The sequence below is a fragment of the Haliaeetus albicilla genome, chromosome 15 (assembly GCF_947461875.1).
Source record: "Haliaeetus albicilla chromosome 15, bHalAlb1.1, whole genome shotgun sequence".
NCBI classification, from domain to species: domain Eukaryota; kingdom Metazoa; phylum Chordata; class Aves; order Accipitriformes; family Accipitridae; genus Haliaeetus; species Haliaeetus albicilla.
Genome location: NC_091497.1, coordinates 20,701,635 through 20,713,551, shown reverse-complemented (window position 1 = coordinate 20,713,551; position 11,917 = coordinate 20,701,635).

Genomic DNA, 11,917 nt, shown 5'->3' with positions numbered 1-11,917 from the left:
CCTACCAACAGGTAGGAAAAGTGGCTCAGAGCAACAATTACCAAGCGGAAAGCCCCTGCCATTCAATTACGTTAAAGCGGCGATCTAGTCCGAGGTGCCCTTTCCCGTGCCCCCCCAGCCCCGGCCCGCTCCCCCGCTCCATCCCGAACCGCGGGCGCCGCAGAGCCGGCCCGGTATCCAAACCTTCCTGCTTCTCCCGTACGCGCCCCGATCCCTGCCGGGGCCAGGGCACGTTTCTCCTGCCCCGCCACCGGCAGCCGCGGGGGACCGCGGCATCCCCCCCCCCCCTCCGCCGAGCCCCCGGCCGCCGGTCTGGGGGCCGCCGCCCGCGGGGCGGGGAGGGGGCGGCAGCCGCCGGATCGGGCCCCCGCGCCCGGCGGGGCGGAGGGCGGCGGCTCGGCGGCCGCTCCAGCACTAATTGTTTCCCTTAATAACAATACTAAAAAAAAAAAAAAAAGGCGCACTGGGTTCTTTTTGCTGTATGAGCTGACAGCCTGCGAGACGCAGCCTTTTCCTCCTCGAGTCACCCGAGTGAATGACAAACACCGGGGGGGGGGGTACCTTTATTATTCCCACGTTTCACAAAAGCAGACAAACATTCTTTAATTGTTCTTTGATGGGGGGGCGGGACGGGGGACACTCTAAAAGTCCGAGCCCTTGCGTGAAAAGTTTCAGCCCAGGGCGGAATTTTATAGCGAGTTATAAACTCTCGGTAAGAGGGGGATGTTATAAATGGAAGTGCTGACACAACCTTAACTATAGCGTGTAAACGGCTATGCTATAATATCCATTAAGCAGAAAGAAAAATAAGATGGCTGATCAATAATTTATACAAAGAGTACCAACTGCAGACATAATAACTGTAATGTTTGCAAAGCAATCTCTCGCTCTCCAGGCTTAACAGTAAACTAGCGGGGCTGTTAATTTCCAACTCCTACAGGTAAGAATACAAACAAATTACTTAAACTTGTATTTTGCTCGATATTTCGCACGCCTCCGTAGGATAAAATAAAATTGAGTTACGGTGCAGCTCGGGCCGGTTGAGGAACCTGCCTCCCCCTTCCCTCCTGCTGCCCCGCCGGGTCCTGCTGGTGCCGGGGGAGGACCGGCTCGGCTGGGCGGGCGTTGCAAAGGGGTCGGCTTTTGGGTCACGGTACTTCTTCGGAGAGTTATTCATACATGGAAACAAAATGAAGCCATTTAACTTCAAAAGAAAGTTGCGAGGTTTTCCAGTGCCACGAGCTGAAACACGATACCCCCACCGGTCCGATAAGCATCAGCTGTCCCAGGACAATGCCCTGGCGCTTTACCCGCAGGAGGCTACCGGGAGGTGTGGGGGAAAAACCTGCTTTAGGGGAAACGAATGTGTCTTCCACTATCCTAAACGGAGAGTGGGCGAGCAACTGTTACCTTCATTTGCATGGGAGCGTTATCTCCCATTTCCGTCTACTGTATTTAGATAGCAAAGCAGAGGAACAAAGTCTGAAAGTTGCTAAGTAGGCTCGGGTAGTGTGCCGAGGGGCTTTTTGCACGTCTCTTGCAATAGTACCAGAGAGACCCCTTCTTTGTTAAATAACAAGAGAGAAACATGTCAATGGAGGAGGTTTTTTAAAAAGTGCCCCCCCACCCCAGCCTAGACAAAACAAAGTTTTCTTGCTAACCTCGCCAAAGGAAGCTCAAATTTTAACGTGGCTCTTTCGACAGCTCTCAGCTGTGCTTGGGGACTTCACGGATGTTTTATACAGTATAACCGGAGCTACACCGTATTTCTGAGCCCTGAGCTGTAACGCGGGGTGCTGCTTTGCCAGGTCCAGCATTAAAAAAAAAAAAAAAAAGGCAGTAATTCGCCCGCTTGTCTGGTGCCTGCTTGTCCAGTGACCTCTCCCAGCCCAGCTCCAGCAACGCAGAGCAGCACAAATGCCCGCTGCCTGCAGACTGCACACACAGACGGAGTCTCACACTGCACCAAGAGTTTTTGCCCCCCCTCCGCCCCCGCCATCACCGCTTGGATGCAATGGGGAGTATCGTTGCGTAGAGAAACTTAGTAGAAATTGCAGCGCCCACTAGTGCCCGTGCCTGGGGGGGAGCCGGCCTGCGCGCCCCTCCGCGCCCCTCCGCGCCCCTCCGCGCCCCGCGGGCCGGCCCCGGGGAGAAACGTCCTTCGGGGGGAGGGAAGGAAACGCGGGCAGAACTGGGGAATGGGACAGGGACAAAATAAGGTTTAAGCTCGTCTTGGATTTGGTGGGGGTTTGTCTCTTCATTGTGTAAGTGGAACCTTAGAAAGAGCAGAAATGGAGAAGCTGTCTTTCCCCGGCTTCTTCCCACCTCACTGCCCCCCGTCTGAGGAGGTGTGTGAACGGAGCAAGTGTTTCATGGGCAGCATCCTCACGCTGTCATTGCGAAAGGAATTGGAGAGCCTGCCCGGCTGCAAGGACTTGATGGGAAACACGAACAATGCTAGATATGTTTCTGAGTTTGGGATACCCACCTGACACGCAAACCTACAGAAGATCTGTGAGATATTTCCATCTTTCTTCTCCATCCATTTCCCCTTTCTTTTCTCAGGTGTTTGGGGGTTGTGTTTTGGGGTTTGTTTTCCTTTTTTTTTTTTTTTTTTCAGAGATTGTTAATGGGCAGCATTTAGATTTTCTTGGAAACTGTCCTCACTTTGAAGATGAGGATGGACTGCAAGGAAGGTGACACACGGCCCTCTTCTCTGGGTAGAAGATACCAAGTAGATAAGCTCAAGATACACTTTCACAGTGGCACTGAATGTCTCAAGGATTTGCTTATTTTTTGTTGTGCGCTGGGCTACTGGATAATGTTCCCAGCCAGATCCAAGCACTTACAATGGTGCCCAGCACAGTATGATTTCCCATGCAGGCTTCCCAAAGCTGTAAAAGGCAGCTCTGAGTTGTATCACGCACGCTGGGTCACAAGTAGGTGGCAATGGACTAATCCTGTCATCTTCTAACTCGGTCTCTAAAAGCTTTCAGTAAACCGTTGGTTCACACTGTATAAAGTTCTTGAGATACTGAGACCTTGTTTAGCCAAGAAGGAAAACTCCAAATATGTTCTCAAATACCTTGGGCTCAATTTCTAAAACTGTCTGGTGAATGATGAAAGGTGGGCTAGGATTAACACACGTCTCTTCTCTGCCTCTATTTGACAGTCGCATCTTTTCTTTTATTGTTGCTATGCATTTCTTCATCAAGAATAAGCACCAAAACATACAGTCAAATAGTTCTCTATGCCAAAAATTTGTCACACAAACCCATAAATATGGAAGGCACTGAATACCAAAGCAGTTGAAAGTAATTTGCAGGAAGCCCTTATTTTCTCTGTTTTCACATTTCCAAAAAAGACACTAATTTTACAACAGGATAATACTTGGCATAGATAGAAAACATAAAAAAAAGTTCCTGTATCTTTATGGTAGGTATAATAGGGGTAGTATGGTCAAAATAAGTTCCCTTAAAATGTACACTGTTGATTTTTATGGATAATGGCAAAAGACTTTTATTATGACTATTTGTTTGAATTTATAAATAATATAACTTCCCTGTTGTCGGTTCCTCTTCAGTGCTCAGTGATTTACATGCAATTGAATTTTATTAGTATGAATACTGGACTTTAAGCTTATGTATTTCAGTGCTTATACAAAGTAAACTCTTGGAATATTTATCCAATAAAAATAGACTTATGAAGACAGCAATTCCTCAATACATTCTTAGCTTTAGGCACAGCTGTCGATCTGTAAGTAGGTACTCAACACTGGAAAGCAAGAAGCCGAGTCACAAAAATACCAAAAAGAATAAAAAAAGAAAACCACATTTGATTCTTATATTTTGAAAACCAAAGGAAATTTTAGGGGAAAAGCAGTGAATACATTTGAGTAAGAAATGAATTTAAGAAAATTGTAAAAATATAGAAGGAGGTGAATTACAGTAATAAAGTTTTATCCATACAAAATATTTTTGAGTCAAAAGTATATATTAGCAAGTTGGTTTTATTAAAGCTTGTTCTCCTAAACATGTGAGTATAAACTTAAAATATAAACTTCAAAGCAAGAAAAATGAACTATCACCATCTAAGTTGCTTTAATCTAGGTGGTTAGAAAGAGTTTTAATTGTCATGCTTTTGCTTAATTATACCCTTCAATCTGACGATCATTCTCAGGCAGTTGAGGATTATTCCGTTTTCACACGTGAGGAGGGATAGGGCAAGTAAGATCCACAAAAAAATTGAGGTGCCCTACTCGTCCTACCAATTGTCGCATGAACTTAATAGGTGCCTAAATCCCTTAGCACATAAGCTCATGTTGACACAGTTCACCAAGTGTGTAGGTTTCCTGGGCTGGACATATAGATGGAAGCACAAATCTCGGTGTTGCTGGTTTTTTTGAAGAGAGAGTCCATGCCTAAATACAAATAGTCTTTGCTTGGGTTCACTACATTCACACAAGCGGGGCTTCAAGCAAGGTAAAGCTGAAATGAGGCTATTTGCGTCCATGTTTGCGTTCTGTGGTACAGCTTATAACCAGTTAGGCAGGTCACTTTCCAGGGTGGGAAACCTGTTTTCACACATCCAGCTTCTATCGTTCCCACAGGACAAGAGAACTAAGCCAGGTTTCCCATGTGGTAGCATCAAACATGAGCAATCAAATATGATGTCTGCAATGGTGAAGGTTTCTCTGGTTCTTCCTTGGAAAATTTAGGCCAGTTGATCGATACACTACTAGCAGGAGGAAGACCTCCGAGTAGACTCCCTTACTTCTCAGGTAAATGCTTGTGTCACCTTGCTGAGAAAAGATTTTAAGGGCTGAATTCAGCCACGCTTGCTGTTGGGCTGTACAGCCTCTTCACTATCAGTATCATGGGGTAGTCCATGCTGGTAATGAAGACCTTCTGCTCTCCACTGGTAAATTTGTCCTGTTTCAAAAGTGGGGCTCCTAAGTAGCTTAGATACTTCTAAAACATTATTCCGTGGCTTTTACTTTCTGTTTTAAACTGTTCTATCTACCACCATAAAGCTATATTCAAAACAAACATTTTCTTAACAGCTCTAAGTTTTATTTTTTACTATCAAGCTGAAACAATTACAAGGAAAATAATGCATCTAGCAGTATATATCATGAAGAAAATGTTTTCCTCAGTGTTTTGTTTCCTACTGATATAAACTTCGAACTCAGCACACAGTTTACAAGTAAGGGCCAATAGCTGAATACTTTTAAATACAGTGACGTATAATGGCTGCAGTAAATACAGATACGCAGGCTACATTTATGCTAGCAAATTAAACTTGCCTGTGAACATTCCTATGCAGTAAAGCCAACTAGCACATATGGGTATTTGTAAACCCGTCTCCTGTCCAAAAGAGGGTAGTAGCAGCAGCCTGCCAGCTGGGAATGGTCTCTGGTATATGCAGCCTCCCTCTCCTCAAACTGCACCCAGGAATTGGTTTTTAGGATGCTTGAAGTGTGCTGGGGGCCTTTTAAACAGTTTTACAGTATAGACCATCATGTTCTGGTACCTGGGAACATTCCTGGCACTGTTTAATTTACTAGTGCAAATGTAGCTTCAACATTTTATATTACAGTAATTTTGAAACATACATTCACATTGGACACTTTTATAGGTACAAGCTCTTGATCTTGTGATCTTTACATGGGCAACATTCCTATTGACTTCTAGAAATGAAATCTTCAAAAAAGAAGTTTCCTTAATTAGTGAGGAGTCCAGCCTTGGCCCATAATTGGAAAAGAAAAAGGAAGTAAAATTATAACACAGGAGGAGCTTGCTGAAATACTCCCTAAAACAATTTTCCAATGGTATTAAAGTATTACTCACTAATACGGGGCCTGCTTAATTAATTTAGCAGCCTGGACTAGAGATTCAGGTTTTTGTGCTCTCATGCTTTTGTGCTGGGTATTTGAAGCTGAAAATGTTAACGTGAATGCATTTTCCATAAGAGACTTCTAGAAAAACGTTAGGGAAGGCAGGGCCCATTCCTTGCTGGGTTTTGTGTTAGATTCTTTACAGTCAACGTTAGTCCCAGAAAGCAGCCCGGGGAAGTTAGAGTCTTCTTGCAACAGGTTGTCTGCTGCTGAATTTATAAGGCTATTTGTAACTTTTATTGATAGGAACACCATAAAAAAAGCATTATGCAAAGGGACTGATGCATTTATTTGTGTGGTTTTCCCCAGTTAATATGAACTAACGTAGTACTGGCCTGTTTGGGAGTCACGCTTCTTTTTACAGCTGTAGCTTGTTTTGAATAGTCAGACAGATATAAAATGACAGAGGAAAGATTATTCTTTAGAATTTTCACTTTGCCATTTACAAATCAATGACGTTTGCATCTGTCTTAACACATTAGTGAAACAGCCCGTAAAGGAAGGCTGTGTTACAGATTTAACAGAAAAGTATTGCTAGTTTTGTTCAGAACCAGCAGATAATATGAATGATATACTTGACACTTCATAAATAATAGCACACCAAAAAATCAGGAAGAAAATTACTTTTTGGCTCAGTCTTGCAGTCAAGTGCAAGAATGTTAGGGTGAGTTTTGATAGTCTAACCGTATAAAGGAGGATAAAATCTTCTTTTCTTCCACTTGAAAAGCTTTCAGATAGCAATTACTAATTGGAGGTCTGTTAGATTTATTTGAGAAATGGTCGACTTACTTTCTACAGCTTGTTTTCCCACGGACAATGTTTTTAATATGCATCTCAGAAACATTTTTTAATGACAAAACGCATAATTATTGATGGACAGAAAAAACCCCAAACTTACGCTCTTTAATTCATCTCATTGGCCTCTCATATAAATTCTAGCAGTCTCCCCTTCAACTCCTCACTTCTTGGTGGAGACTGTAATAACACAGAATGTAACATTGTTATTGCTTGCTGCTGAATTATAGTACAAAACTTGGTTAATTAAAAAGACTAGGCAAACAAGGTCCTTGTATCTGTGAGAAGTCTGATCTCGCTTTAAGGCTCAGTTATTTCTCTGATAACCACCGATTATCTCTTTTGCAGAAGCAATTCCAATAAGGCAAAGGTGCCCTCTGTAGGGGAGAGGCTGTAAATGATGATGAGTAGCTGGAGTTTAACATTCACAGAAAGCAACAGAAAAGAATAATTTCTTAGCAGTCTGGCTCCGAGAGAGACACTACAGGCTAAATATTATGTATAAATGAAGCAGTGCAAAAATAAGAAAAAAACCTTCTTTAAAATAAAGCTGAAAATAATACTCTCAGCTGCTGATAACAACTAACAGTCTTGTAAAAACCTGCCCCAATGCTAAATGTGTGGTGCAGTGAAAACTGAGCTGCAGGAATCTCCTGAATAAAATGAGATATGAATTTTAGTCAAAAGAACTTTATGAAAATAAGAGAATTCAGAAAGCAACACGCTTAAAAAGTCTCTGTAGCATGTAGTCCTAAAAAGTTTACCACAAAGCAGATTCATTAACAGTCCCAGGGGGTTAGCATACTGCTTGTGAAGAAATTGCTTCTGTTAGCATGCCCACAGACACATCTTAGCTGGTGTGCAGAATCTCTAGTGGCTATTTGCAACTATTTGGGGAATTCTTTTCTCAATTTATAATGGCAGCTAGTGCCATCCCAGAGAGAGGCAGGGAATCTGACACTAGTTGTAGTTCACTGCTCGTTATTAATTATTTTCTAGGTCTCACTTTTAGAATCCATTAAGATGACCTGCAGTTCTTGTTATCTTGATTTTCTGTCTGTCTCCCTGTTTCCTTTTCTTTTTACATTACATTTACATATACTTTTGGAGTAACAATGACGTTGCATATAGTAACCTGCATTACCACAAAGTGAGAGAAGAAGCAGAAACTAATTCTAGTAGGTGATTTGCTATATATGTTGGGGTTACTATGAAAACCTGGACTGAACCATCGTGTAGAAAGTGAAGGTAAGCATAAATATGCAGTCTAATCTGCTTCTAAATATGACAGTAAAGAGAAGGGTGGGGTTTGGTCACCTGTGGAAAAGTTAAGGATAATAAGTTTTAAAACCTATGCATCTATAAAGGTGTTTGAGATTTTTTTGTGCTCTAGATCATTAATAAGGGTCCATTTTCCTAGGTCATAACATCAAGACTGACCATCTTTCAAAAGCAGGGTTGAAGGAAAGGGAGAATGCAAACCTACAACATTGCCTTTCCTAATCACAGGTTCTGGCTGAAGAGAGCTTGTTCCTTTCTTTACCCATGGTTGGAAATACTGGTATGAGGGACATATCCCACGGTTTGAACGATGTAAATGTCAGATTAATGCTATCTTTTGTTTTAATTAATATCTGAAACAGCAAGCTCTTTTCCTTCAATCCGTCAAATAGCATTGAACCTCCCAGTCTCATTTTAAGGAAAGTAATTTCACTACACTACTTTTTGATCTTCAGGGCATGCTTCCAAATCTATTTACATAAATAAATGTTCGGGGAATGACTGAGATTATGGAACTCTGTGGACTTTTGACGTGCCCTCTTCACATCCCATTGCTTACCCTGTGAATCAGATCTGACACGTAGCAGGGTATTCACTCTACCTTCTCTCACAGCCAAAATTAATGCAACTCAGAGGACGAAAGTGAGGATTCTAACTCAATGGGGAAATGCTTGTAGGTGCTGCTGTACTATGTGAATGTCCTTCACAGGTCAAATCCTCATGACAATTTTTTTCCCTGACATAAAGCATGTTTACCCTGGAAGATCTCTGGAGTAGACACCATCTTACCCTGCTTAATTGTTGCATCTTTAACGAAAGTCCATGGTCATATTTGAATGCCTATCCTGAAATGTGAAAGTAACCTCAGGGTAGACCTCTTTAAAGCCTTTCTTGGCACTATCCAACCCTTCAGCTAAACACAAGACAAACATCCAAGGTTATTTTTTCCTTTTGCTGGACATCTTGCCTGCTTCTAAACATGCATGCTGGATCCTTCTGGTTTATTGTATTCATCCTTCCTGGTCCTTTTATAAGACTGTATTTGCAGTTGCATAGGTATTATTGTACTTTTTTGAAGATGTGTAACAGATTTAATTCTGGAAAAGCAATGCTTTTCAAGCATTATATTCTTCTGAGGTTTTTCCTTAGGTTTTCTTCTTTTAGATTTTTCTTTCCAACTGGAGGTTGCCAGTTCCTCAGATTTACTCTATGGCAGCTGCTTCCAGACAGTATTCACACAACCTATCTTTAGACCCTTTGTTGGTGTGTCAGAGATAGGCATCTGGTCTCCTTATATGGTCAATGAAAAGAAGTATGCATGTTCAGTGCAGAGATTCAGAAAACCTAAACTATAAGCCCTAAGCTGATGTTGTGAAAAAAGTCCTAGGTGACGTGAGACAGGCCTTTATCACAAGTGGACTGTAAAATATGCCAAATTTTCCTTTTAATTTAGGTACCCAATTTCTTTGTTTACAATTTAATCTTCTTTTCTTAATGTAATCAATTGTAATTTTCTTTGTATCCATTTTGCTCTTTAATGTGCTATCTTTCAGTTGTTGTGATCATGTTAATATTTTAAATTCTTCCTCATTGACTGAACTCTTTCTATCTATTTTTAAATAGTCACGATCAACCTTGACTTGACAAAAACTATGGTAAATCTCAATACATGATTTCTTATTTTCTGGTGTCTTTGTCCTCTTTTTTTTTTTTTCTTTCTTTCTTTTTTTCTTTAAGATTATTAGAGCATTCTGTAGTATACAAATCAAATTTGACTTATTTTCTGTTACTGTAATGGGCTTGACCCTTTCTTTCCAGTTTAAGATCATACAAACTGTAAAAGCAAAGTGGTATTGTGCAAAGTCAAAAATATCTGTTTTTTTTTAATCTTTCATTTGTATAGTTTTATTAATTTTACTCAGCTATCTGCAGCTTTGATACCGCTGCCCCCAGCACTTTTCCTGAATGGCTGCCAACTGTCTTTGGGCTCTGTTGTCTAGCATTATATTGCTTGGCCCCAATCCTGAAAAATTTATACACTTGAGTAATTTTACGCATGAGAGCAGGCCCATTGACTATTGATGCATAATGTTATTTGGGAGTGCACAAATTTTCAGGGCTTGGATAATTGTTTTGATTTTACTGGTCAATCATTGCAAAGTATTTGTAATGGGATTTTTAACCCAATTCTAGTTTTGGGGTTTTTTTCCTTCTCAGTGTCTGTAAACTGTCACAAGTTTTGTACAGTCACTTGGGCTTGGACACAGGTGAGGTGGTTTTAATGATTAAATCTACTCTTCATATTGTATTTGTGGCGATGATGCCCACAAACATATTAGTGTCTGGCTGAGTTGAATGTATTACAGCTTCTTAAGTATACTTACATGTTTTTTTAATTTTACACTGCAGATCAGTGAATCAGCAGTAGTTGATTCCCATAGCCCATTCCCATTCCATAACCCATTCCCATGATAACAAATGAGCTTGACCAAACTTTGGAGACTTTTATCACAACATCCATAACTGACTATATAAGTATATATGTGTCTGTGATATATTTATTCATTTAAAGGAATTCCAGCTTTTTGTTAATTTACTACATGCTTCTAATGCTTTCTGATTGCATCATTACTGGAATAGTCTTCTTGCTCAACTCTGGCTACAGAGGATCAAGAGTACATAGCCCAACAAATACTACAGAGCAATTACTATATAATTATTTCTCTGTCTCTATGCCCATCTTTTTATTACTGCCATCCCTTTACTTGGCCCCTTTTACTAGTAACTAGTAGCTGAACCACCTCATCCTTTATCTAATTTAAACAAAACACATCAAAATGTACAAGGGTGTGAATCCCTAGCTGCTATGAGTCTCCAGGCTTCTCCAGAGTCAACAAAGCAATGTCACTTTTTACTGGCTAGGAAACTGGTCGAATAGGTATGAAAGCCAGATTACTACTCTCTGTCTGATGTTCAGTATTGATTTCAACTTCTTTTCCTTTTGCATTCCTTAAATACCAAGTATTCACTTCACATCCTTAATAGAGTGCTCCTGCTTAAACTGTAATCTTCTTTAAAACCTAAATACATTCGGGCCGCTGTTTTTACTCTTTGAAGGATGTCCTGTCAATCTCATCCTTATGCAGATCTCAGTAATATATAGTATTGCCTTTGGAATTTTCCCCCAGTGTTGTCCATTTCCTGCCAAAGGCTCAACAGTTTGAGACTAAGCAGTCTACATAACCAGACAAAATAGGAACAAAGCTTTAGGTGATAAAGCCTTGTCAGTGTAAGCTTTCTTCTGCAGTTTATGCTACCTCTGAGATTTCTATCATCAACTTTATTTTGCTTAGATATTTAAGACATGTACATGTTACAAAAATCTGCTGATTTCACAGATATATATATATATTGCCCCTTGTGGAACCTAAGAAAAAGGAAGAACTTTTTTCAAATTTACATTCAGCTTCACTTGCAGTGTCGCAGTGTGACTGAACACTGATGCTTAACACATTTGTCCATAAGCTTGGTTTTAAGTATGTGACTAGCTTTAGTAATTTCCATGCTGAATAAGAGCCTTCAGGCAACACATTTTAATGCCAGAACCATTTCAGAGTCTCAGATGTATTGTTCCAGAGTATTCTTAGCATTGTATTTTAAGCAGTAGTCACCAATATCTTCTAGTGGTATCGAGCACACACAAAAATTGTTGAAGTCAAAGTGATGAATATTGGGTAATACAACACAGAAATCCTATTTCAGGTTATATGCATAGTGTCATGGCATGTTGATTTATTAGCTACAAAACATGGATCTGAACAGGTCCTTATCTACCTTTTGGATGTATTTATCAGAAAGCAATACAAATTATATAGTTATTGAACTTCTATTTTGTAATGCAATTACGTATTTGTGTTACATCTTTTAAATACTGTAGGCATGGTT